Source organism: Nyctibius grandis, chromosome 3 (assembly GCF_013368605.1).
Source record: "Nyctibius grandis isolate bNycGra1 chromosome 3, bNycGra1.pri, whole genome shotgun sequence".
Classification (NCBI taxonomy): domain Eukaryota; kingdom Metazoa; phylum Chordata; class Aves; order Nyctibiiformes; family Nyctibiidae; genus Nyctibius; species Nyctibius grandis.
Genome location: NC_090660.1, coordinates 5,293,205 through 5,317,269, shown reverse-complemented (window position 1 = coordinate 5,317,269; position 24,065 = coordinate 5,293,205). Strand labels below are relative to the sequence as shown.

Genomic DNA, 24,065 nt, shown 5'->3' with positions numbered 1-24,065 from the left:
CTGAGGATGGATTTAAAAACATTTTTGTGTTGCTTATTCACCCATGTTACATTTCTGCTACACCAATGAGTTCTCAACAGCACAGCAATAAGTATGATATTAGTACAGTTATGGTTAGGTTTTTGTAGTTATGTAAAAGCAGTTTCATTTATCAGTTTTTATTTCCCATCCACATTTTTTACTGTGTTCTGAGATGCCTTAAAGTGTCTCTGAAACAAACAACATGGCAGCAGGAGAGGTTGTTAAATCCATAGCCCTAAAGGAAACTCAATATTTTTAACAGAGAATGAGACAAAGCTCATTAATGTGTGTTTGTGTGTCAGACTGGGTGGTTTCTTCCTTGCAGTTGCACTTACTGACTCTGATGCAGTTCTGGCTGCTGCCAGTGCCTGCCTTTCCCTGGAGGGACAGCCTCTCTGCTTCCTGGGGGAAGAGAGGTAAGAAGTATGAGACCTGACCCATGACTTCCATCCTTATTTTTATTTTCTTGAGTGGAGTGGCAGGCATGAGTGTGAGAGAGAAAGAGGCAAGTCCCTTGGAGCTTTGTGGAGGCAAGATGTGCGCGAAGTGATGCCAAAGTCCCTTTGAAGGGGGGGGACAAGGCAGGCAGCCAGGGAGGTTGTGTTAGGAGTGCCTTCTGTGACCTGGCATGCAGGACATGGCAGGAGAGAAGGCTCAGGTGGGGTTGCAAGAGGGAGGTGTTGGGTGGAGTTTCCATTTCAAAGTTTTTTGAGGGCAATAAGTTTATTGCACCCAGGAAGGGCTGGGAAGCTAGTGGTTGGGTGCATGCATAGCTAGAGCAGGTAGGGACCAAGCTATAAAAGCTTTGAGTATTGTTGCACTAGACAGTCCTGACTCCATATGGGTTTTGGTGTTGTAGAGCACTTTGAAGAGTCTGTCTTTACACAGCAGGTACTGCTCAGCCTTAATGACATGTAGTGAAGCTGTTCTTTTGTTGTGACCCATGTTATAGGGATAGATTTAGGCTGGCCCTAGTAGAGCTTTAGCTCTTCACAGAATCACAGAATGTTAGGGATTGGAAGGGACCTCGAAAGATCATCTAGTCCAATCCCCTGCTGGAGCAGAATTACCTAGATCATGTCACACAGGAACGCGTCCAGGAGGGTTTTGAATGTCTCCAGAGAAGGAGACTCTTCTCCCACTGCCCCTCTCCCCTGCTCCCTTGATGCAGTGCAAGGGAATCAGAACTACACTGTGGCTTCCCTCCACCTCCTCAACCCCAACTCACAAGGAATCAGAGACAAAAAGACACACACGGAATAAGAGACTGTCTCTTCTCCCCATCAACCACTTTATGTCTGTGACTCAGCCTGCCACGGACCCTTGAAGGAGCCTGCATCCCTGTTTCATCACCTGGTGCAACGTGTGTGGAAAAGATACATCTGCTCCTTTCAAAGGTGCCTAAAGCGCTGAAAACATATTTCAGCACCTTGGGGTGAGGTGAGAAGACGTTAGCCTACAGCTAGATACCAGTTGTAAAGTACACACGATTTTGGGGAAGACTGAGCTAGTGGACTGAAGTACCCAGAGCTGATTTCCTCCAGAGAGGATACGAGTGAAGGAGGGGTAGACAGCAGCATATGGCAGTTCAGCTCTGATAAGGCGCTGTGCAACATGGCACCTCCTTATTTAGCAGATCAGCTTCCTCTGTGGGTGCCCTAACTTGATTTTGGAGAAGACCTAATTCTTTCCTTGATAACTGAATGGATTTGATCTGGAAATAGAGAATCTCATGGTTCCTCTGACTGAAGTTTTTTCCAAAGTGGAAAGACACTATCAGCTTCAAGGCAAATAACATATGTTGGAGGAGAATTTTAGGAGGCAGCATACCAAGATTTTTGGCCAAACCCTGAGAAAACATTTGCAAAGCATTTCAGAAGTAACTAAATGCAGAAGAAAGAATCATGAAAAAAAAAAAAAGTCCATTTACTTTCATCCACTCCTGAGCTGGACAAAATCAAAGGAAAATCTTAACTGTGGACACATCTTGGAAACACCTGTGGGGTGATGCTTCAAATGCTCCTTTTTCCTGCTCTGAAAGATCTGCAGGCTGGGAGGAGAAGCACTGGTAGGAGGAGACTGGGGCTTAGTAGAAAGAGAAGCGAAGTTGTGTTTGGTCTGGCAAGTTGCACATTTTATTGTCATTTGAAGCTACCTTAAGCTTGATCTTGTGCTCTGTGAACCACCTTGAAGAAGTCATGGAGCACTGCTGTGAGCTGGTGAGCAAATGGTAGTAAGTCACTGACATGACTAGAGTGATGTGGTTGCAATAGAGCCAGGAGGCCAGATATGACAAAAATAGCTCAGTGTAACTGGTGGATTTTGTTTTTCTATGTACGTGGCCCTTTTATGGCCACACATGATTATTTCTCATGTTTCGAATCAACATAAGATTATATGAGAAAGAGGGGCATATGGAAGCTTAAATGCAGATACTCACTGGAAGTTTTAAGCAATAAAATTTGCAGAATTAAACAAAAATAAATGGGAGGATTTAAAGTAACATTTATTAGAGCATAAAATAACTCATAGGAAAAGGTGTTAAGAACAATAGGAATTTAAGTCAGTAAAACAGAATGACTCTGAAATAAATCATGAATACACCAATTATCAGGTTTGCTTGTTCTGTTTGTGGGAGCTTTTGCACATTCTGAATTTTATAATAGTCTCTGACCAGATTTATTTTCAATGAATCAAGTGTGATTATTTTCATGCAGAAACTGCAAATGTATAGAGGGATACCATAACAATGATTTACAGTATTAAAACTTAGAATGTTACTTAATATGAAATATCCTCTAGATTAAATAGACAAATCTTCGTCGGGCTTCTGGTTTGTGTGTTTACAGTCGTTCAGATATGAAAAATCTACAATTGAGCATATACAGCTGCACTTGAAAAGGCATTTGAATAGTTGCATAGTTAATTAGCCGATACAATTATGTGGGCATATTTTGTACTACAAATAAGGAGGCAGTGAAAATGTAATCTTAAATATAATTTATTTTTGTCACTGTTTTAATAATTAAAAAAGCTATTAGTCATTGCTTATTGAAAGTGTCAGGAAGATTTCATTTGTTGCCCACGTATTCCCTGTGTGGTAATAGTAACTCAGCAGCCTTGTTGCGTTAGAGCACGCAGCCGTAAGCAAGGGTGGAGAGCAGATGACATCAGTGCACAGAACAGTACGTGAAAAGGCAGGGTGAACCTCAGCTTCTGAACCAAGTACCAAAGAAAAGTTTGCCAGGTGACTGAAAAGGTGATTTAAGCATTGTTTCAAAAATCAGTTTCAAGGCCTGTGGGGATGAGATCACAATAGCTTTGAAAGGAGGACTTAAGTAAATAAATGACAAATCACTGTTTCCAAAACCCAGCTTCAGTAATCCATATTCAGTCAACTTTTGACTTTATGGCTCACATTTGATGGCTAGAAATAACTGGGGTGAAGTTCTGCGGTGGATAACCATTGCAGGTCAATTTTGTAGAACGTATGATCACATGATACGTGATTTTTATACGCTATATCGCATAAATGTAATTATGCATGTCTCTGTGGAAGAGAAAATAGACCTAGTAATGAGGAGCTGGAGCTGATGCATGGTGAGCTGATACTGTGAGACATTTATTTGGGGTGAAAGGGTGCATAAAAAGAGGAAAAGTGTGTTGCTCTAGTGGAGAATAACTTGGAGAGAGAGTAAAGAAACTACTTAAAAGGAGAAGATATTTGCCAGATTACGAGAAGAAAGAAAAGACACCACAAGCAACTCCTTTGCCTTTTCATTATTAGGAAAGTAGCAGAAAGTAGGCTAATAGATGAAGGTGGTTTATTCATGCTTTAGTAAAAGTGGAGCTCAAGATTTGGTTAAGAGGAGCGAGCATTAAACGCTGGCAGAGGTATAAGAGCGAATGTCCATAAGGGAGGTGCTCAGCGATGACTGTGACACATCCAGGAGAATTTGGAATAAAAATGTCTGTAACATCTATAAAGTTCCTCCCCGCTCTCTGTCTGGGACAGCTTGGCTGGGGGTAGTGGAGCTTGTACTGCTCCTGTCTTTCTCAGGCAGAAAGAAAGGCATTTAGGAGTGTGAGATGGGACGGAAATGAGGATATATGTTGTCTGTTCTCTCACCTTGTCCCCACCTTGTCCCTACAATTTTGGACTCGGTGTTCAGTAAGGCTCCTTTGTAGTGGTTTCTAGTTCTCTGCTTCCTCTTCTTCCTCTCATTCGGTGTAACCACGCAGGATCCAGTAGGTCTGCTGGACCCGAGAAAGTGCTCGTTCTCTGTGTGTAAAATAACCACCAGTCTGAAAATCTTAACAGGTTTACATGCAAAAAGAGCGAGGACGTTCTACGCTGTTCTGTATCCAGAATTAAAACGAGCCTTCTTAATTTAGATGGAAGTAGGCTGTCCATATTGCAAGACTGCATCTACAGTTTGGGCATCTTTATTAGCTGTGTATTTATAACATTTTATGACAGTGTGACAAACACACAATATCCAGGCATTCTGAAATAGCTACCAATTAATGCTCATATGATGCCTGTACATACATTATGAAAAGTAGCTTGCTTTGCTGTCATGGACTGTTGAATTCAATGACCCCGATTTTCCTTTCACTGTAACAAATTCCCAGTTGTCTTAAGTCAGTGGGAATGCAGAGTATACATAAAACAGAGGCAAGAGGCCAAAAGCATGAGGTCCTAGCATATGTATTACAGAAAGGGATATCTAGGTGATTAGCTTTACTTATTTTTTTGTAGCTGGGCTTTGGTTTTGTATAAATGTAATTAATAGTAGGATTTCTAGGGTTTGGAAGAAACTGGTGGTTTTTGTGTTGTGATTCCCAGAGAATGCAGTTTTGTTTAAAATCTTTCTGTCTCATTTTACCAGTCCAGGATCCGGAAGGCTATTTACTATTTTTAGACAACAGCATTTATCCAGCAGCAGAAGAGGTAACACTGACTGACGTTGTTTGACCCTTTCACTGGCTTCTCTTTTGCCGTTTGGCTCTCCTCTGTGTGTATGTGCCTTGGAAGGGATGCGTGAGTACTCTGAAAGGAAAACCAAAGCCCTTCTGTTATGCGAGGACCCTCAGGTTTTCCATAATGCCATTGTATGACCAAGGTATCTCCCCTCCAAAAATAAGGAATAATGTGCTCTGTTTTTCGGCTTAGATACACATTCATAGTTATAAATATGCACATACATATTTCCAGCTGGTTCCCATCACAAGTACCCTTGTATGGTACTTGCAGGTATGCAGACACCTGATCAAGATACAGACATCGGGAATTTACACTCACAGGCTGGGTACGTGCAAAAGCAGTATCTGCAGTGATCACATTTAACTTGAGAATTAAGGAGTTATGCTCCATAATACAAATCGTTGAACGTGTTCAGCTTGGATAAAACAGGAAGCATTTAGTAATAAATATAGCTGCCTAATGTGAATCTTATGGAAAGCTTCTTCCAGAATAGCGCTTAACTTTAATTACAGAGCGTTTCAGGTTTACATGCACCACAACATGGTAGAAATCCATTGATTTTTTTTTTTTTTTTTAACAGCAATTCTGCTGTTTCAGTGAGTATTCTTATCTCCATGGAGAGATCAGTTGATATGCAGTGCTGACTTTTGATGTAAGAGTGCCATACTTTAAGAAGTTATGAATATGGAGGATTTTTTATTGCTGCCAAGAAATTAAAAATAATTCCCCAAAGACTCTGTGTGCAGAGATTTTCAAAGGACCTAAAGGACCCTGCTTACCTAGAATAGTTTTGGTTGCCCAAAGGTATATATATATATATATATATATATATATATGTTTGGGATATTTATAGAGGGAAAATACAAAATTTTATAGGGCAGTGTTTCATATATTTATATGTATTTAAGCTTGGGCTTAGTACCACTTATGCATTTACTTGGTAATGGTTTTCTTAGGTGATATAGCAGACTAGGGTCCTGATTCTGAGAGAGGCAGAGAGCTGCTTACAAGCTGTTTGGCTCTTGCTAATGTACGTGAAAAGTGCAGGGATTCGGCATATGCTTGGATTAGGCTCTAAAATAATGAAGTATCTGCTTTATATCATATTTGTCTCTATTCAGAGCCTTTTATCCTTCACTCATCTTATTCCTTCACAGCGTTTCAGGAAATTACATCTTTTTGATTTATTAGTTGTTTTAAGCATAAATCCACCAAGTTATCTTAACTCATTATCATATTGTATCTGAAAACAGTACAATTTACATTTCCTAGTTGACCACAAGAGGTTTAGCTAAGTGCTTTCTCTCTCCCACTCTCTTTCTATAAACCCATCTGTGTTTGCTCATGTCTCGTATTTATTTCACACTTTGTTTTCCTTCTAGATCATGAAACTATCCTTTACAGCCACAAAAAACATCCCTATAATGACTACAGAGACACAGAAATTTATAGTATGAACTAGACTCACTGTATAGCATTGGTAGGATCTTTCCTGCTGACCAGTTCTATATGGCAGGTTTTCCCAGGTGTCCCCTCTGCTCCAGCCCCTCCAAAGCTGCGGATTGACCTCTCTAGGAGCCAGCTTCCATGGCCCCTTCAATTCCTGGTGACTCAGTTGAAGCTAGGGCTTGTGGAGTATGATGATACACTTCAGCACAGGGTTTCTGAGACCAAACGGGGCTGCAAGTTCCTGTCAGGGTATAGAAGTATTCGGCAGCCAAATACTTATTTCATGTAGTTGTATGGGGTTGAGTTTGGAGAGCACATTTACTTGTTGAATGAACTGGAGAGCAGCTGCTTGATCAGAGCTGAAGCTAAATGGTTCTGTGTCAAAATGAGCTACTGAGACTGCTGAATGCATTAAATAAAATGAGATCATTTGAAGTGTAAAATAAATAATACAAAAAGAATTATGCAGTACAAATCAGATTACATGCTTTCCTTTCAAGCATCCTCATTAAGTAGCTGTTAGCTACTTATTTAGTGATCTTTATTCAGATTTTTAGATGCTGATATCCATGTTTACTTTTCACTTGATGAGTAAGCAAATGGGATATGAATTCATATTTTATGAGATATTATTTATTGAAAATTTTCAGGAGGAGAAAGAATGAAAGTTATTTTTGTGCATGTTTCTTCAATGGCTCTTTTGTGTTAACAGCAGAGGTAGGTTGTTAGCAAGAAAACAATAATAAAATAATGAAGTTTTGTTTGGAAGTAATGCCCTAGGATAAGTAAAATTGAGCACAGAAGCCTTGTGCCTTAGAAACACTTCTACTCAGTGCTGTCACTATGGAGGGAACGGGTCTGTGTAGAGACTAGGCCCTAGATTCTTTAGTGGACAAGACGTACCAAATATTTACCAAAGTACAGACTTGAAACTGAGCTGGAGCCTAGCTTTTTGTTAGTACCTATGAAACTCCACCATCTTTCTCATTTAGCCAAACATCAAGCTTTTCTTCCCTGACTATGCCAGTAATGTGGTGCTCCAGCAACCATGACCTGATGAGTTAGATCAGCCTATTCAACTGCAGAGCAGCTTCTGGGGAGCCTCCTTTGGCAGTCAGGAAGCGTAGTCTCAAAGAAAAAGAGGTGCAAGGTCATTCCTGCACTTGGCAGTCTCCAGCTTCTTTGAGAGCCTGTTGGAACTTCTGGCAACACAAGAAAATTAGAGCCACTTTCCATTGCTGAAAGTGAAATAGTCATGGATATGCTCTTAGCTGCGTAATGAACCAGCTAGCTGCTGTGCTGGCCTGTCAGGTAAAGGTGGGATGAAGAAGCAGCAAGCATTCTGGAGTTGCAGAGTGGGAAGAGGGAACTTACAGAAGCAACTTCCTCAACTCTACTGGCCCAGATCACCATCTTGGTTGCCTTCCTCTTTTCCATTGGTAATGGAGTTGCCATGGGCCTGTTACCCTTTGTAGTTGTGAGCAAAGTCATCAGGGTAGGCACTCTGAGTGACAGTTCTGCACAGATATCTAGTGTAATACACATACAGGGTGAATTGGTTTGTGTGGTTGTAATACTTCTGCTGATGTAAAGCCTGTTTGTCTACATAGCACCACATAATTAGCTGGTCTCTACAGAGCTATGCAGTATGAATGTTGCACTGGGAAGTTAGAACCAAGTGAAAAAGCCACTCCACTGGCAACACTGAACGAGCCCTGGATGCTGTAGTGAAGTCTTACATACCTTCTGAACAAAGCCCTTGGGTTAATTACCTCCTAATTTTCCATTTTTAACTCATGAGCACCACAGACAGTGTGGTTCATGGAGCAAGGGGAAGGCTGGGTGGCAATGAACTGATGTAGCTTGAAATTCCTGACCATCTTTCTGATGGTAATAAGATTTAAAGCATGACAACATCGGGGAAGAAACCAGCAGGCTCTTAGCGTGCCAGAGATACTGGGATCTGGCAGAGTGATTTATTGTTTGTAGCACTTGCAGAATAATGTATGCTTTATGAGTAACAACATGTCCTTTTGCAGCATGAAAACAACAACTCAGAAACAAAACCCTGTCAGTAGTAGTGATGCTGTAAAATTAATTCCATAGCTGTATTTTATCCCGATGTTTCTGTGTATCTGCTGGTGTTGCAAGTAGAACAATGGTGAGCAATCATCTGGCAGAAGCTGAAGGAGCTCTGAACAGAGGAGAGCTTTCTCATGGAGAGCATGAACTCTTCATTTGCTAGCCCAATTGCAAAAACAATCAATAAATAAATAACCACCCAGAGCATCACTCAAAGGCCTGGATTGTTTTCTTGATGTTATTTTCTTACCCGCTTTCATTGCCCCAAGACCTCACCTCATTCAGTGGTTCATATAAGCCTATTGGGTCAAAAACCTCTGGACAGGTGGGACTGTTGTTAGAATTGAGCTTCTCACATTTCTGTCACTGAAGTAGCTCTCTGGAAACGTTATATCAGAGTGTGTTCATGACCTCTGGTCTACCAATGTTCTCCAGCAAGATGTAGTGAAATGTTTTCATCTATTGCACACATGATTAATTAGCCTGTCAGCCTACTTCTTGTATCTGTTCCATTGTTTTTGAAAGGGGAGGTGATTTTTGAAGGATTCAGCATGATTGTTGAAGATATTGCACATAAATGGATCAGTCATATTTTACTTGATTTTAAAGCCATCATCTTCACAGTGGAATCCATTAATTCCCACTGCATTGTGTAGATAAGTCCATTGAAAGTACAAATTTATAGAGAACAAGGTCTTAAAAATGCTAACAGCCTTGCTCTGTGAGCTGACTGAAATAACTGTGTGAGAAAAAGTGCGAAGTTTTCTAATCCTTTTGATTCATTATTAAACATTAAAACTTGAATTCTGATAACATTATCAGATGATCCTTTAAGTGAGCAAGCGTGTTTAGTGAATTTAAGTGTTTCTTTACAGCAATGGCAATTCAGTGTAGGGGGCTGTGAGTTGCTGGTGAGAGAAATTACAGAGATGCCTTAGGCTATTTTAGGTCATTTTCATCCTCTTCAATAGCAGGGCAAGAATGGGGAAATGCATCTGTAACTCCAATCCGCAAAAGGCCTCTGCTATCACCTATTTGAGGGAAAAAAATCCAAACCATCTCCTGCCTTTCCATGAGCCAAAAGCATCGATGCTCCCACCCAGAATCTCTGGTTTTGTCCTGTCAACTTTTGTTGGGAAGGCCGATGTTGCCATGTTGGGAAGGCCGATGTTGCCACCACAGGCATCTGTCTAGGAGAAATTAAGAGTAGAAGATGTCACAAAACTGACATTTCAAAACAGAATTTTGTGTTAAAATTAAAATAAAAACGTGAGGGGTACTTTGCTAGTTATATTATTAGTTTTCATAATTTAATTCAGCAAAAATTTTAATTTTTAAATTTACTTCAAGCTGATGCAGTATTTCCAGTTCACCACACCTGAAAGCTGCAAAATGTAGATGTTCTTGGGTAAAGACTGCACAGAATAGACGTAAAGGGCTCTGGGAGCTTCCTGCTTCAGGCAGGGAAGCTTGTTAGTTGTGGAAACGCAACTCGTGTGCAGGGTGAGATCTGGAGCACCTCCTCATTTAGAAACATGTCTGGAGGACAGCATTCTTGAATCCTGCCCACAGAGGGTAGGACAGGCCGTGCTCACTGCATCAAGCAGCAGTTATTAGCCATTTGTCATTATTCCCAGTGCTCAGTGTGTGGCATCATGCCACAGAGTTAAGAACCCCCCCCTCTGTTTAAAGGTCACCTCATCCAAGGGCTCTGAAAGTGCAGCCTTGTTTATCTCGTGCTAAAATATGTGTGTGTCCCCGCGAGTATGGATAGGGTTATTGGGACAAACAAGGTAGAACTAGCAACGAGCTCTGGAGACAGTGTCTAATCCCAGATTTTTTTGATGTTGACGAGGTTCAGCTAGTGCGCATGTGCAGTGTATGAGCATGCAAGTCTCAAGGTCAAAATAATGATTTGGTAGTGTACTGATGGGTTCAACTGCTTGAAATTTTACTCGCCTAGTACATGGGGTCTGTTACGTCGAAAGGCAGTGCTGACATTTAAAAACAAGTTTGCTGCTGTTACTTAACATGTGTAGGTGTTAAGTAGGTGACTTAACTGGTGACTTAACTGGTGTATGTCCAGTCTGCCAAGCTGCAAGAACTTCCACCTAGCTTTTTTTTTCTTCTGAGCTGGCTTCCTTAAAGTGGCATTTAGTAGAACTTGTACCTGCCATGCATTCCAAGGATGTTGGTTTTGATTTCGTCAGACATTTTGAGTGGTTGGACAGCATCTAAATCCAGTCTTCCTTTGTGGCTGCTTTTTCTTGGAGGGGGAGGAGGTATAATCTGCACACAGCAGAAAATATAGAAAATACTTATATTCTCACACGTTACTTGAGAGCGATTGATGGGAAAGAAGTGTGAGAGGGAGGGAAAGGGGAAAGGGACCAGTACAGTGAAAAGAATAAAGGGAAATGGGATGAAGGGGAATACAGAGTAGAAAAACTGGGAAAACTTCATTCAGGTCGAGGACATAAGACAGGGTCAACATGTGGATGAGTTAAGAGTAAGTGGCAGAGCTCATTTGTCAGCTCCAGCTTCTCCTTTCCTTATGGACTGGGATCTGGCAGGTCCTGTCCACCTGAAGCTGTTTGAATTCCCTTTCAGCTCCCCAAACAGCATAGGATTTCAAGCATATGTATTTTCTGGAGGGTTTATCTGCTCCTTTCTCCCTTCTTCCCTTTTTTAAAAATGTGTTCTAAGGTTCCCTGCTCTTTCAGCCAGGATTTGGAGGAGGGAAGGGCTTACCATTTCACAGCATTTCATCCTTCTACCTAAGCACATTTGGTCTGGGAACCTTCTTCCAGTCCTGACTTCTTCCCAGCCCTGACATGAGTCAGTGCAAGCCTAGTGCTTCTGGATAGGGAAACAAGACTCAGCATTTGAGGGATCTGGACAGGCTGGAACAATGGGCAGAGGCCAACTGTATGAGGTTCAACAAGATTAAGTGTTGGATCCTGCATTTGGGCCAGAACAACACCATGCAACGCTACAGGCCTGGGGAAGAGTGGCTGGAAAGCTGCCCGGCAGAAAAGGACCTGGGGTGTTGATTGATGGTCGGCTGAATATGAGCCAGCAGGTGCCCAGGTGGCCAAGAAGACCAACAGTATCCTGGCTTGTATCAGAAACAGCGTGGCCAGCAGGACTAGGGAAGTGATTGTCCCCCTGTACTGGGCACTGGTGATGCCGCACCTTGAATACTGTGTCCAGTTTTGGGCCCCTCACTACAAGAAAAACATTGAGGTGCTGGAACGAGCCCAAAGAAGGGCAATGAAGCTGGTGAAGGGTCTAGAGCACAAGTCTTCTGAGGAGCAGCTGAGGGAACTGGGGTTGTTTAGCCTGTAGAAAAGGAGACTGAGGGGAGACCTTATCGCTTTCTACAACTACCTGAAAGGAGGTTGTAGCGAGGCAGGTGTTAGTCTCCTCCCAGGTAACAAATGATAGGACAAGAGGAAACAGCCTGAAGTTGCTCCACGGGAGGTTTAGATTGGAAATCGGGAAAGATTTCGTCACCAAAAAGGTTTATCAAACATTGGAACAGGCTGCCCAGGGAAGTGGTGGAGTCACCAGCCCTGGAGGTATTTAAAAGGTGTAGATGTGGCGCTTAGGGACATGGTTTAGTGGTGGACTTGGCAGCATTATGTTAATGGTTGGACTTGATAATCTTAAAGGTCCTTTCCAACCAAAACGATTCTATGATTCTGTGATTCTGGAAGCATGCATCCAAACAAGCAATGCAGAAACTGGAGTTACTGCTGAGACCAAGCATGCATGATGTCTATATCAGAGGCACTGGAGTGCTGGCACAGAAGAGTCAATGGGAAGTCCCTGGGGTCTGTGTCTGTCAGACAGATATGTTCATTTCCGTAGTGAGCTGCCATTCAGCAAAACAGAGCACTGAGGTGAATGGGCTGCTTCAGTAGAACTCCAGTGGCAGATACATCAAATGTCAGTCGTCTTCCCAAGGCTTCAAGTGATCTTTTTTTCTCACGTTTCTGCTTTCTCTTCCCCTCTGACAGAGCCTACCTCTTCTCTTGAACCTACCAGCTATAGCTGGAAGAAAGGAAACTATTTTGGTGGTAGGTTTTGGTCCCCTGAGGCTGAATGATTTCTGCTGCAGGACTAGATCTCTTGATTCACCACGATCCTTTTTTTGGTGTCCGTAATATAAGTTGTCTGTACCCAGGCTTGAATGAAAAGCTGAGGCTAATAGGACAAGTTCTTAGTGGGATCCTTATGCTGTATAGCTGTAGGGATTTAATTTAGGAGTCAGAATTAAGAGTGCAGGCTGAGCCATAGAGGCAATGGTCGGTCAGTGACCTGCAAAATCAAGTTTCTGCACACGTAAGCTGAGAGTTTGCTTCTCATTGACTACATACAAACTGATCACTCTAATATTAGGATAGTGAAATAACATGTCGGAAATCAGAAGCTGTGTATACCTCCATGTGACAGTAGAAGCCATTTGTATATTGTAATGTTTTGGCATCAAAATGAAGACTTATCATAATCACCTTTGGTTTTGTTTTACTTTCTCTGTTTCTTTTCCATCTCACCTATGCTTGAATTGTATGTGGTATTTCTCTTCCATCCCACTATTTTCACTGTCTTTTCTCTAGCCTGTGTTCTGTTTTGTCTGTGCTCCTCTGCATTCGTAGCAGTCAGAGAAATGAGAGCAGTAGGATTGCAGTCCCTTTGCCTCATGAATTGCCACTTCTCTTCCTTCTCCTTGTTGGAGGTGAGCTTGATACAAGAGTAGACTGTGAGATGGATTATCATGGGGTAGGTTCGGTTTGAAACAGCTCTGTGTCATCCCTATCTTGCCCATTTTGTCTCTGTGCTGATTTGACACCCTGCTCAAATGGCTGAATTTGAAGAGTTCACGATGTCTTAGAATTTGGAGTGCTTTTACGTTGTATTTCAGTGAAGGGAACTGACTGTATTCTAAGCAATAAAAACTACCAGACCCTGCAAAGATCAGGCAGAAAAGCTTTCCCCCACAGAATTATTATTACTTACAATAAAAAAGAGAGCACCACGTTCAAACCATATTTTGTTTAGCTGTGTTAACCCTCGTACGTTTGTAAAATGTGCTTTCATCATCAGTTCATTTTACCTGAATATCTGAACAGAGACACAAGACGTGCACAAAGCGAGTGATGGGCTAAAGTGAACAGACTTTAGACCAGGAGCTATACTTTAACCAGAATCTGAGGAGATTAGATTGCACGTGGAGATTTGTTTGATCCAGTTCCTGTTAACTGCAACCATGGATTAAGTATCAGTCTTAAGAGTCTAAAATTAAAAGGTATTCTATGCAATGATGTTAATAATTAACTAAAATCATGCTGAATTCAATGGTAGACTTGTGTTTAAACAGAGATGGGAATATTTTTGAGGTCAATGCACAATTGACTTATGAAACACACAAGAGAGCAAGAACATAATCTGCAAAAAAACAATGAAGATGCATAAATTCCAGTGTTAACTACCTAAAGCTAACAAAAGGAGCAAGATGCATCTGTGTACAATTTATCTTCTCTGCAAAGGATTTCATGTAGAAGTTAAAAAGCCTAGATCTACATCTAAAACCTATGAGCCCTTGATAAAAGCATTTATTCATAGAATTATAGAACCATAGAATCGTTTTGGTTGGAAAAGACCTTTAAGATCATCAAGTCCAACCGCTAACCTAGCACTGCCAACTCCACCACTAAACCATGTCCCTAAGCACCACATCTACACGTCTTTTAAATACCTCCAGGGATGGGTGACTCCACCACTTCCCTGTGCAGCCTGTTCCAATAACCCCATCAGTGAAGAAATTTTTTGTAATACCCAATCTAAACCTCCCCTGGTGCAACTTGAGGCCTTTTCCTCTCATCCTGTCATATTTGAACATGTATTATCTAACAACCATTCATACAAACCTGTGAATGGCCCCAAGAGAGCCATAAGGACAGGTACACCTATCTATCTATTAGGAAAAGTGCCCTAGCAAATCATCATGAACATCTGAATGTGAAACTGGGCCAAGAGTGGCATCATAGAGTCAAACCTTCTTATTTCCAGTCAGAAATCTAGTTGCTACATTTTGTACTAAATCAAGCATATTAATCATCTGGGTGGGAAGCTGCTAAGTATAGAATTGTAAAAATAAGCAGGATATATCAGAAATAAAAGATACTGGTATCAGTGCTAGAGAAGGAGCAGAGCTCATGCTAAAAACTGCTTTTCCCCCCTGCAGTGATCTGCACATCCACTGGAACACCTGAATGATAATTCTGTGATTTGCAAAGACAACATAACTCATTTGGTTTTTCACGCTTCCAGAATTTTGGCAACAGAAATGAGACAATCTGTTTAATTTCCTGGGTCAGAGGAATAAACAATGCTATTTTAACATGCTGCACAGTCTGTCACCTTTGCATTTGATAGTGCCATTCACGTTGTACCTTAGGCCAGCTGTGGGCATGTAATCATGACTGGAGCGGATATTTTAAAATCTGGACTTTGATTATTGATTAGTCTGAAGTACAACAATCTAAGGACAGGGAAAGAAATATTTCAGATTGGCAGCTAACACTATGGAGAGTAGCAAAGTTTAGTACCTTATGTGAGTCTCTTAGACTGGTTGATTAAACAGGTTACTAAAAGGATTAATCATTAAGGCTCCTAAAATCTGTATGATTCATGGAAGCATAGAAACTTCACCATCTAGTGGCTGTCAGTCGGGGTCAAAGGTGCCCTGTTAGCAGGGTTCAATCACTGACCAAGCAAGTGCAGACAGAACACTTTTTAATTTTAGGCTCTTGAGACACTATACTTCATCCATGGTTGCAGTTAACAGGAGCTGGATCAAACAAAGCTCTGCATGCAGTCTAATCTCTTCACACGCTGGGAAGTACAGCTCCTGATCTGAAGTCTGTTCACTTTAGCCCGTCACTTGCTTTGTGCATATCTGGTGTCTCTGTTCAAATATTCAGGAAATTTGAACTAAGGATGAAAGCACATTTTAGAAATGTGTGCTTTTTCTTGTAACCAGATGAGGGTTAATACACCTAAACAAATAAAGCATGATTTGAACATGATGCTCTGTTTTTCCCCCTCTACTCTGCCCTGGTGAGGCCGCATCTGGAATATTGTGTCCAGTTCTGGGCCCCTCAGTTCAAGAAGGACAGGGAACTGCTAGAGAGAGTCCAGCGCAGAGCCACGAAGATGATTAAGGGGGTGAAACATCTCCCTTATGAGGAGAGGCTGAGGGAGCTGGGTCTCTTTAGCTAGGAGAAGAGGAGACTGAGGGGTGACCTCATTAATGTTTATAAATATGTAAAGGGCAAGTGTTACGAGGATGGAGCCAGGCTCTTCTCAGTGACATCCAGTGACAGGACAAGGGGCAACGGGTGCAAGCTGAAACACAGGAGGTTCCACATAAATATGAGGAAAAACTTCTTTACAGTGAGGGTAACCAAACACTGGAACAGGCTGCCCAGAGAGGTTGTGGAGTCTCCTTCTCTGGAGACATTCAGAACCCACCTGGACGCGTTCCTGTGTGACATGATCTAGGTAATCCTGCTCCGTCAGGGGGATTGGACTAGATGATCTTTTGAGGTCCCTTCCAGTCCCTAACATTCTGTGATTCTGTGTTTTTGTTGTAAGTAATAATAATTCTGTGGGGAAAAACTTTTGTGCCTAATCTTTGTAGGATCTGCCTAAACCTTGCAGGCTCTGCTAGTTTTTTACTGCTCAGGATACAGATAGTTCCATTTGGTGAAATACACTGTGAAAGCACTCTGTATTTGAGGACATTTGTAAAATCCTGAAGCTCGCTAGCCTGAACAGAATTCTGTAATTCAGGGGAGAATGCAAAACAAGCAATGCTTCTTCTGTCTGTCCTTTATCTAGCACGGCTGCCTTCGTCTGCTGTGCGACTGAAGTCTGCAAATAGCTTCACAGAAACAATAGTTAAATTCTGTTTAGGGTACAAAGTTAAATGGGCACCGAAAGCTTGTGGAAGTGCAGAAAAAGATTGTTTTGTGCTATGAAGATACAGGTAAGGATCCCATACCTTCAGGCAGTTAGTTGGACCAAATCTCTGGTTTCTTAAAGATGTCACAGTGTTCATACTTCCACTATACAGCTCTCGCAAGTGCAGTAACACTAGATAACTCATAATCTGTCTAATGGAGACAAATAGCTATGGACACATGTCAGAATAATTAGTGTTGAGTCAAATTAATTCGATTTGTTCATTTAACAAATTGAATTGTTTCAGCTAATTACATAGCATGGCATAAATGCAATGAGGGATGCTCAGAGAAGAAAACTGTTCCTTTTTTTCTCCTCTAAATTAATGAAACTGTTAAGGAAAATGTACACTCAGAGTATGCAAACAATGTCCAGCTCCACATGCTGAATTTTGCAACATCCATTACGGCATGACTCTTCCTGGGCTTCTTGTTGGACTGACCAATGCAGCATCCTCCTCGTAGCCCCAAACTACTCTCTGGAGAAGCCTATCTTAGCTATTCTGCTCCACTACTACATGAAGAGCCTGGTTTTCTCTATTAGATGGGGACATCTCAGCTAGGTAAGATTGCATCTCTCCCTCCTGTAACTCTGATGAAGAAGTGGACAAAATGCAGAACTGTTCAAAACTCTAGTACCTTTTCAACTTCTTAGACTATTGCCTTTTCTAAGCGGGCATGATGGTGGCTTAAGAGGTTAGGGATATTAAAGTTTACTCATAATAATACAGAAATATGTAAAATACAACTTGTGGGGGTTACATAGAAAATACTCTGTGTGAAATCAACCTGACTTCCCTTTGTCCTTTGCAGTGTATCCTTTTATAGATTATAGCTGTTTTACTCTGTTCTAATTTTCATTAGTAGTTTTTTTTTCTTGAATATTTTGAGAGTGAAGCTGGCAACATATATAGCAAAAAAGTTGTATTTAGGTCTTCATGATTTTTAAAATCTAGACTCTTTTCAAAACTGCTTTCAGCAGTGATTCCTTTATTTCAGAAAGCTTGCAGAATGCTTCGATGCTTCTGGTTTAACCAGTGTTACTTAGTCTCACTTTCATTCCTGATGAAACAGCTCTTTCATAACATAAAAGGAGCAAAGCAGAAGGCAGAGTTCAGGCCCCTGTTGTGCTTAGTGGGGTACAAATATGCTCAGAAAACTTGAAACAAAAATTTGAAGCAAAATATGAGAGAAATACTGTCCCTATCTTTGTATAATGATGCTTTAACATAGATTGGAGTGATGAGGTAGAAAGTCTTGGATCTGTATAGGTGTGGTTGACCTCTTCCTAGTTTTGTGTCCAAGTTGTAGTCCTCTGTCAGCCTCACTGTATACATCTTGGTGGGTACTTTGGTTCCACTTGGGCACATGTTGAATAGTTCCCTTAGCAAGAGAATTTGAGTATAGACATGACACAGTTGCCAGAGGTAGCCTAAAGCAGCCTTTAAAGTTATGAGTGCTCTGTCTGCACCGAAAAGCATTAGACTGTACAAAGATACCCATGTCAGGTCTAAATGTGTTAACCTGAGGGCAAGAAGCAGTAGAGTTGGATACTGTAGTGCCCTAACTGGACTAACACAGCCTGCTTTTCTGTGTGGCCAGCAGGACTAGGGCAGGGATCGTCCCCCTGTACTGGGCACTGGTGAGGCCGCACCTCGAATCCTATGTTCAGTTTTGGGCCCCTCACTACAAGAAAGACATTGAGGTGCTGGAGCACGTCCAAAGAGGGGCGATGAAGCTGGTGAAGGGTCTAGAGCACAGTTCTGATGAGAAGCGGCTGAGGGAACTGGGGTTGTTTAGCCTGTAGAAAAGGAGGCTGAGGGAAGACCTTATCACTTTGTACAACTACCTGAAAGGAGGTTGTAGCGAGGCAGGTGTTAGTCTCTTCTCCCAGGTAACAAATGATAGGACGAGAGGAAACAGCCTCATGTTGTGCCAGGGGAGGTTTAGTTTGGATATCAGGAAAAATTTCTTCACCCAAAGGGTTATCAAGCATTGGAACAGGCTGTCCAGGGAACTGGTGGAGTCACCATCCCTGGAGGTATTTAAAAGACATGTAGATGTGGTGCTTAGGGATATAGTTTAGTGGTGGACTTGGCAGTGATAGGTTTACAGTTGAACTTGACGATCTTAAAGGTCTTTTCCAAGCTAAATGATTCTATGATTCTATGATAATGAGTATGTAGGGAACCATATTCATGTTTAGTGTGGACAAACTCAGCAGCTAATTCCCCCGAATCAGGTGAAGAGCTGCCTTCTTGCTAAGCTGGGTCCGTTTTATTGTTTCCATATCCTCACAGTCTCATTTTCCTTTTTTGTTTTTTGTTTTGTTTTGTTTTTTTTTTATATCTGTGTATCAGTTGCACACCATCTGTTCCGTATTTTGTAAGCCTCATGGGCAGGTGCTCTCCTCTCTTCATGTTTGCACAGTGCCTTGCAGGGACTCCTAACTGGGAGTCCAAGTTCTACGGAAATGTAGTAAGTACAAGAGTAACCTAGATCTCCTGAACCTCTTCATCCAAAGTGTTAGCTGTAATACCCCCGAATGTATGGTCAATTGCATGTGTAAGCTTTACTATTAAAATAACTGTGTGCGTTGTAAATTATAAATCATGTCACAGTAAGAAGTGGGAATTGCCTTGGTCCTAGGCAGCAATGTCCGGTTCCAGCACATCTCTGACTGGAAATGGCTGAGCACTGCAGAATGGATTCACTGACTCAACTCTTGTTGGACTTGGGAGAAAACATCTTGTGGTCACCCTTATCTATGTTTCATGTCTGTGGCTTTAAATTATGACACAATAACCTGTTCGCTGTCAAAGTGTGTTTCATTTCACGAGGAAAATCTTAAAACATTAATTACTAAAAAGCCTCATGGCTTCCTCTTGCTACCATAGTACAAGTATAAACCTTCAGTACTTTGCAACTTACAGCAGCAGTTAAAAAGAGACTGTTCACAAAATCACAGAGCAGTTGAGGGAGGAAGGGACCTCCGAATTTCATCTAGTTTAACTCCCACTGCTCAAAGCGGCATCAGCTAGAGCAAGTTACTCAGGATTGTGCCCAGATGGGTTTTGAATATCCCCAAGGATGGAGACTCCACAACCTGTCTTGGCATCCTGTTCCAGTGTTTGACCACCCTCACAGTACCAGTTTCTTTTGTGCAACTGCACACAGACCTCTGAATTCTTCCTTTTTGCTCCCCTGGCTTCATGCACTAGTGTACAGGCACTTCAGAGGCACCTAGTCACGATGATGTCCTAGAAAAGGGGTGAGCGCTCTGCCCATGACACTTCCTGTAGGTGTACCCATGTGCTTGATGTGGTCACCCTTCAGCCCTCTACTCATCACGAGGTCTCTCCTGGCCATGTCACCCTGCACCCTTTGCTCCACCGCTTCCTTCCCGTCATCACTATTTTAAAGGTCTCCTCACCAGGCTGACCAGCCTGTTAGCAGGGATGCTTTTGCCCCATTTTTCATTCTTAGTCAAGGCAACTTGAGACCAGTGGAGCCATGTGCAACACCATGTATGACTTAGATGCAACAATACTGATAAAACGGGACAATGAAGACTGTTTGTGTGAAACACAGAATCACAGCATCAATCAGGTTGGGAGAGACCTCTGGGATCATCGAGTCCAACCGTTGCCCTGACACCACCCTGTCAACTAGACCACGGCACTAAGTGCCATGTCCAGTCTTTCTTAAACACATCCAGAGATGGTGACTCCACCACCTCCCTGGGCAGCCCATTCCAATGTCTAATGACCCTTTCTGAGAAGAAATTCTTCCTAATGTCCAACCTGAACCTCCCCTGGCGAAGCTTGAGGCTGTGTCCTCTTGTCCTATTGCTAGTTGCCTGGGAGAAGAGGCCAACTCCCACTTCACTACAACCTCCCTTCAGGTAGTTGTAGACTGCAATAAGGTCACCTCTGAGCCTCCTCTTCTCCAGGCTAAACAACCCCAGCTCCCTCAGCCATTCCTCGTAGGTCAGACCCTCCAGACCCTTCACCAGCTTGGTCGCCCTGAAGAATGGTGATGAGAGCAGGCAAGGTGAAAAGGCAGTAAGTAGGGAAAAGGCCCCCTCTCCACTGAGAAAATAATTCAACAAAAAGGAGAATATGAAGCAGTTGTATGCTTCTGACATTTATTTAATCTTTTAAATCTTTGATGAGAAATACCTGTATTTTAAAGATCTCAACTGTCTGCTGTTTACAGAATTTGGCCGAACTTGTATGTGTGCGTGTAGACACACACATATGCATAAATAGATGACCAAAGAAAGTACTATTTAGTGAACAAAAATTGTTTGACTCTACTTAAAAAAGAAAAGAATCCACAATATGTATGACCCACCCTGTGTATGATCATCAAACTGAAACATTTATACAGCATTTCTCCCACAGCATTTTAAAATGTGAACAACAAGTATAGAGTCAAATTCTGTCTTGTGTTCCTGCAATGGGCAGCTTATTACAGACTGTGTTTTAATAGTCTTTCTTGCACCCACGTGTCAGATTAGATGGTAGAAATGCCAACTGGATGATAATGTAGTATCATTTCTGGAAGTATTGGCTTTTAAAATTAATCTTCAATGGGATGCTTTACTGTAGGCATGTGCATGCATTAGATAACCTTGGCATGCAGAGAGTATTTTAAGACCCACATAGTTTTGAAACACCCTTTAATATTCAGTGAAGGTCGTGATACATTCCACGCACATACAATCAGAAACAGACCTTCCAGGCTTATTTTACTTCTCAGGATAGATGCCAAATTGGGAGCCCACAGTGATGTATTCTGTTTTTCTGTAGGACAGTTAAAGTGGCACAACAAGCTTTTCCATGCTGTTCCACTGACATCTGAGCCCTAGTCTAGGGCACGCACCTCACAGAGGTGTCAAGGAGAATAATCATACTTACAGATCTCTTCACGTGCTTATCTTTTTAGCTGAGATTTCCAAAACAAATGCTACTAGCTAATAATGTACGCTATTATGGATTCTGGGATCTTGAAGTGTGAGGTCAGAAAATTCACTTCAGTAACTAAACTCCAGCATCTGATGCTACCAGTACTGTCCAGAATCGATGTGTTAAACCACAGGCAATACTATCTGTAACTACTTCTGTTATCACTTTCTGTTATTTATCCACTGATGATACAAAAATAATGAATAGCTGCTTCCTTAAGCTTTATGTTTAATCAACATCATTTTATATCCACAAAATACAAGACTAACCCTGTGTAACGCAGAGCTTTTGTAATAAACATCATACTTACAGATTTTCACATTGAGTTAGCTGCTTCTTGGAAGAAGGAAGAAGCGCATGTAAGATTAGATTCAAAATAATTCTGTGAAATGTACCTGGCCCCTTTATGCAACAACCTGCTACATGGGGGAGAGGAGAAAAGCAAATCCTGGCCTTGATGTCAAAACAATGTAAACTACTTTTTGTATGTTGACTTGTGTAACAAGTGAGGCATGAAAACAAAAGTGCAGTGCCCAGAGTAGTGGCAGTCAATATTTTATCTGAGCAACAAAAAGCAACAAGAGACTAAATCGTTAAAGCATATGCCGTGCTGACAGTGCGCTCTCGTCGTGACAGTAATGGTATTTGCAGTCCAAACTGCACTCAAACCTGTGCTGTAAAAGCACCCATTTCTCAGAACGCATGTTGCTGCCTCTTACCCTTTACTGCCCCTTAGCCAGATGAAGGAGCTTTTCTCTGTTGTTCATGTTGCCCCATATAAATGGTTGTTTAAACAATTTTTTTGCCCAAAGTGAAACTGGAGAGATTTTTGGCATCATTAGTGCTTCTGAAATTTTCATAGTGCCAAAAAGTATCTTTAGGTGACTTTAGTTTTTTTGTATGTAAACCAGCCTTTCTCTGACTTTTTACAAATATCCAGCGTAAATGCCTTTCTAAACTTCAGTGGCTGGATCCTCACAGAAGTGTTGAAGCAGGAGTACCACTGCTATTGCTGTGATTCGGTTGTTTGAGTGTGGTTGGTAAGAATATTTAGAAGGTGACTCAGGGCTGTGAGTAGCAAGTATTTGCCACTTTCTTTTGGAGATTGTTTTGACTAATGAATTAAGAGTTAGTGAGTTGATTATGGATAAAGGAAGATGCTGCTCTGGGAATGTGTGTGAATGTGTGTGCTCTCCAGTTTTTCCTAGCACCCACCTGTTGGGTCTTCCCTCCAGGCTGAGGCATGAGATTCAAAGGGAATTGGAGAATGTTGCTTATAAATTATGGAGTTACTGCCTCATAGTTACCATCTTGTCATCAATAACATCAGACTATCCTTCACAACTCAGCTTTTTCTCCTGTGTTTTGTCAACTTGTAAGGTTTCTACACCCCCTGCTTAAGATTGTTCCCCATCACTGCATCCATTCTCAGTCCAGGTCTTTTGTGTGTAGTGCCAACAGTCCTATGCTGATTTCTTGTTTCCTACTTCATATTTGAGCAATTCAGGAAGTTTTGGGTGATTCACTAATGCAATTACATAGTAGCATTTCAAGACATCCTAGTACTGCTTTGGAGAGACAGCTTTGGAGAACCTGGGTGGAGAGCTCTAGAGAAAGTGAGGAAGCAATGTGGCAGGTGGAAAAATGTGTTCAGGAGATCTGTGGATTGTTGTGTGGTAAAGGAGGGGTAAACAGAAGGCACAAATTAAATCCTGGAATTATGCATAATGTGCATAATTCCTGCTAAATGTGACCGGTTGGGTTCTGCTTTATCCAGAAGTAAAAGCAGCAAGCGGGTCACTTCCAGCTCTGCTTTATTCTTAGGTCCAGTCTCCCATTTCAGAGCTGCTGCTAGGCTGCTGGGCACCCTGTCCACCTCCCACAGTCAAAACCTCAGCAGAGCCTCCAGCAGCTCCAGGGTCCCATGTGAACTCTGGTCTCCGCTCAGACCCGGGATGTGCACCTCCCTGCAGGAGATGTCACCAGCCTGGACGGCAGGCACCCCAGCACAAAAGCTTTTCTGCCTTTCAGAAGTGGGGCTGTTCAGGTAGATATGCCCAATATGGCTTTATTCTAGTTATTTGGGGTACTAGTGGCAAGTGAATCTCATTAGAGCACACTTTGTGCTCAGGCACCCAGACCTGCTTGGGTGCTGGCTGCAGGCTCCCACATATTCATTGCTGTTGGTACCTGAGCTTGGTGAATTTAAATTGAGAATTACCAGCATTTCTGCAATCACATTTCTGACAGTACTGTAGGTATCCATTTTATCCTCACACTATAGGCATTTTATAATAGAAACATTATGTAAATGGGCCAAAATAATCAAAAAACCATTTGCAACTAAGTTTCTTTATTAAGTTTCTAAAATGCCATTTATCCAAAAGACCTATTTTCCCTTCCAGTATCCGTTATGTTCAGAATATAGCTCGAACCTCTAGGAAAGACATTTCTGAAAATGGTAATACACTGGTTTTGTTTCCATTCATTCACTGACTAAACCCTCTAGAAGTATCAACATGGCCT

At 41.8% G+C, this 24,065-nt stretch overlaps 1 protein-coding gene across 3 annotated transcripts in view; it reads left to right on the top strand.

Moving 5' to 3' along the window:
- Window positions 1–24,065, top strand: part of KCNG2 (potassium voltage-gated channel modifier subfamily G member 2) — a 62,838-nt gene that overhangs the window by 12,321 nt on the left and 26,452 nt on the right. The window lies entirely within an intron of this gene.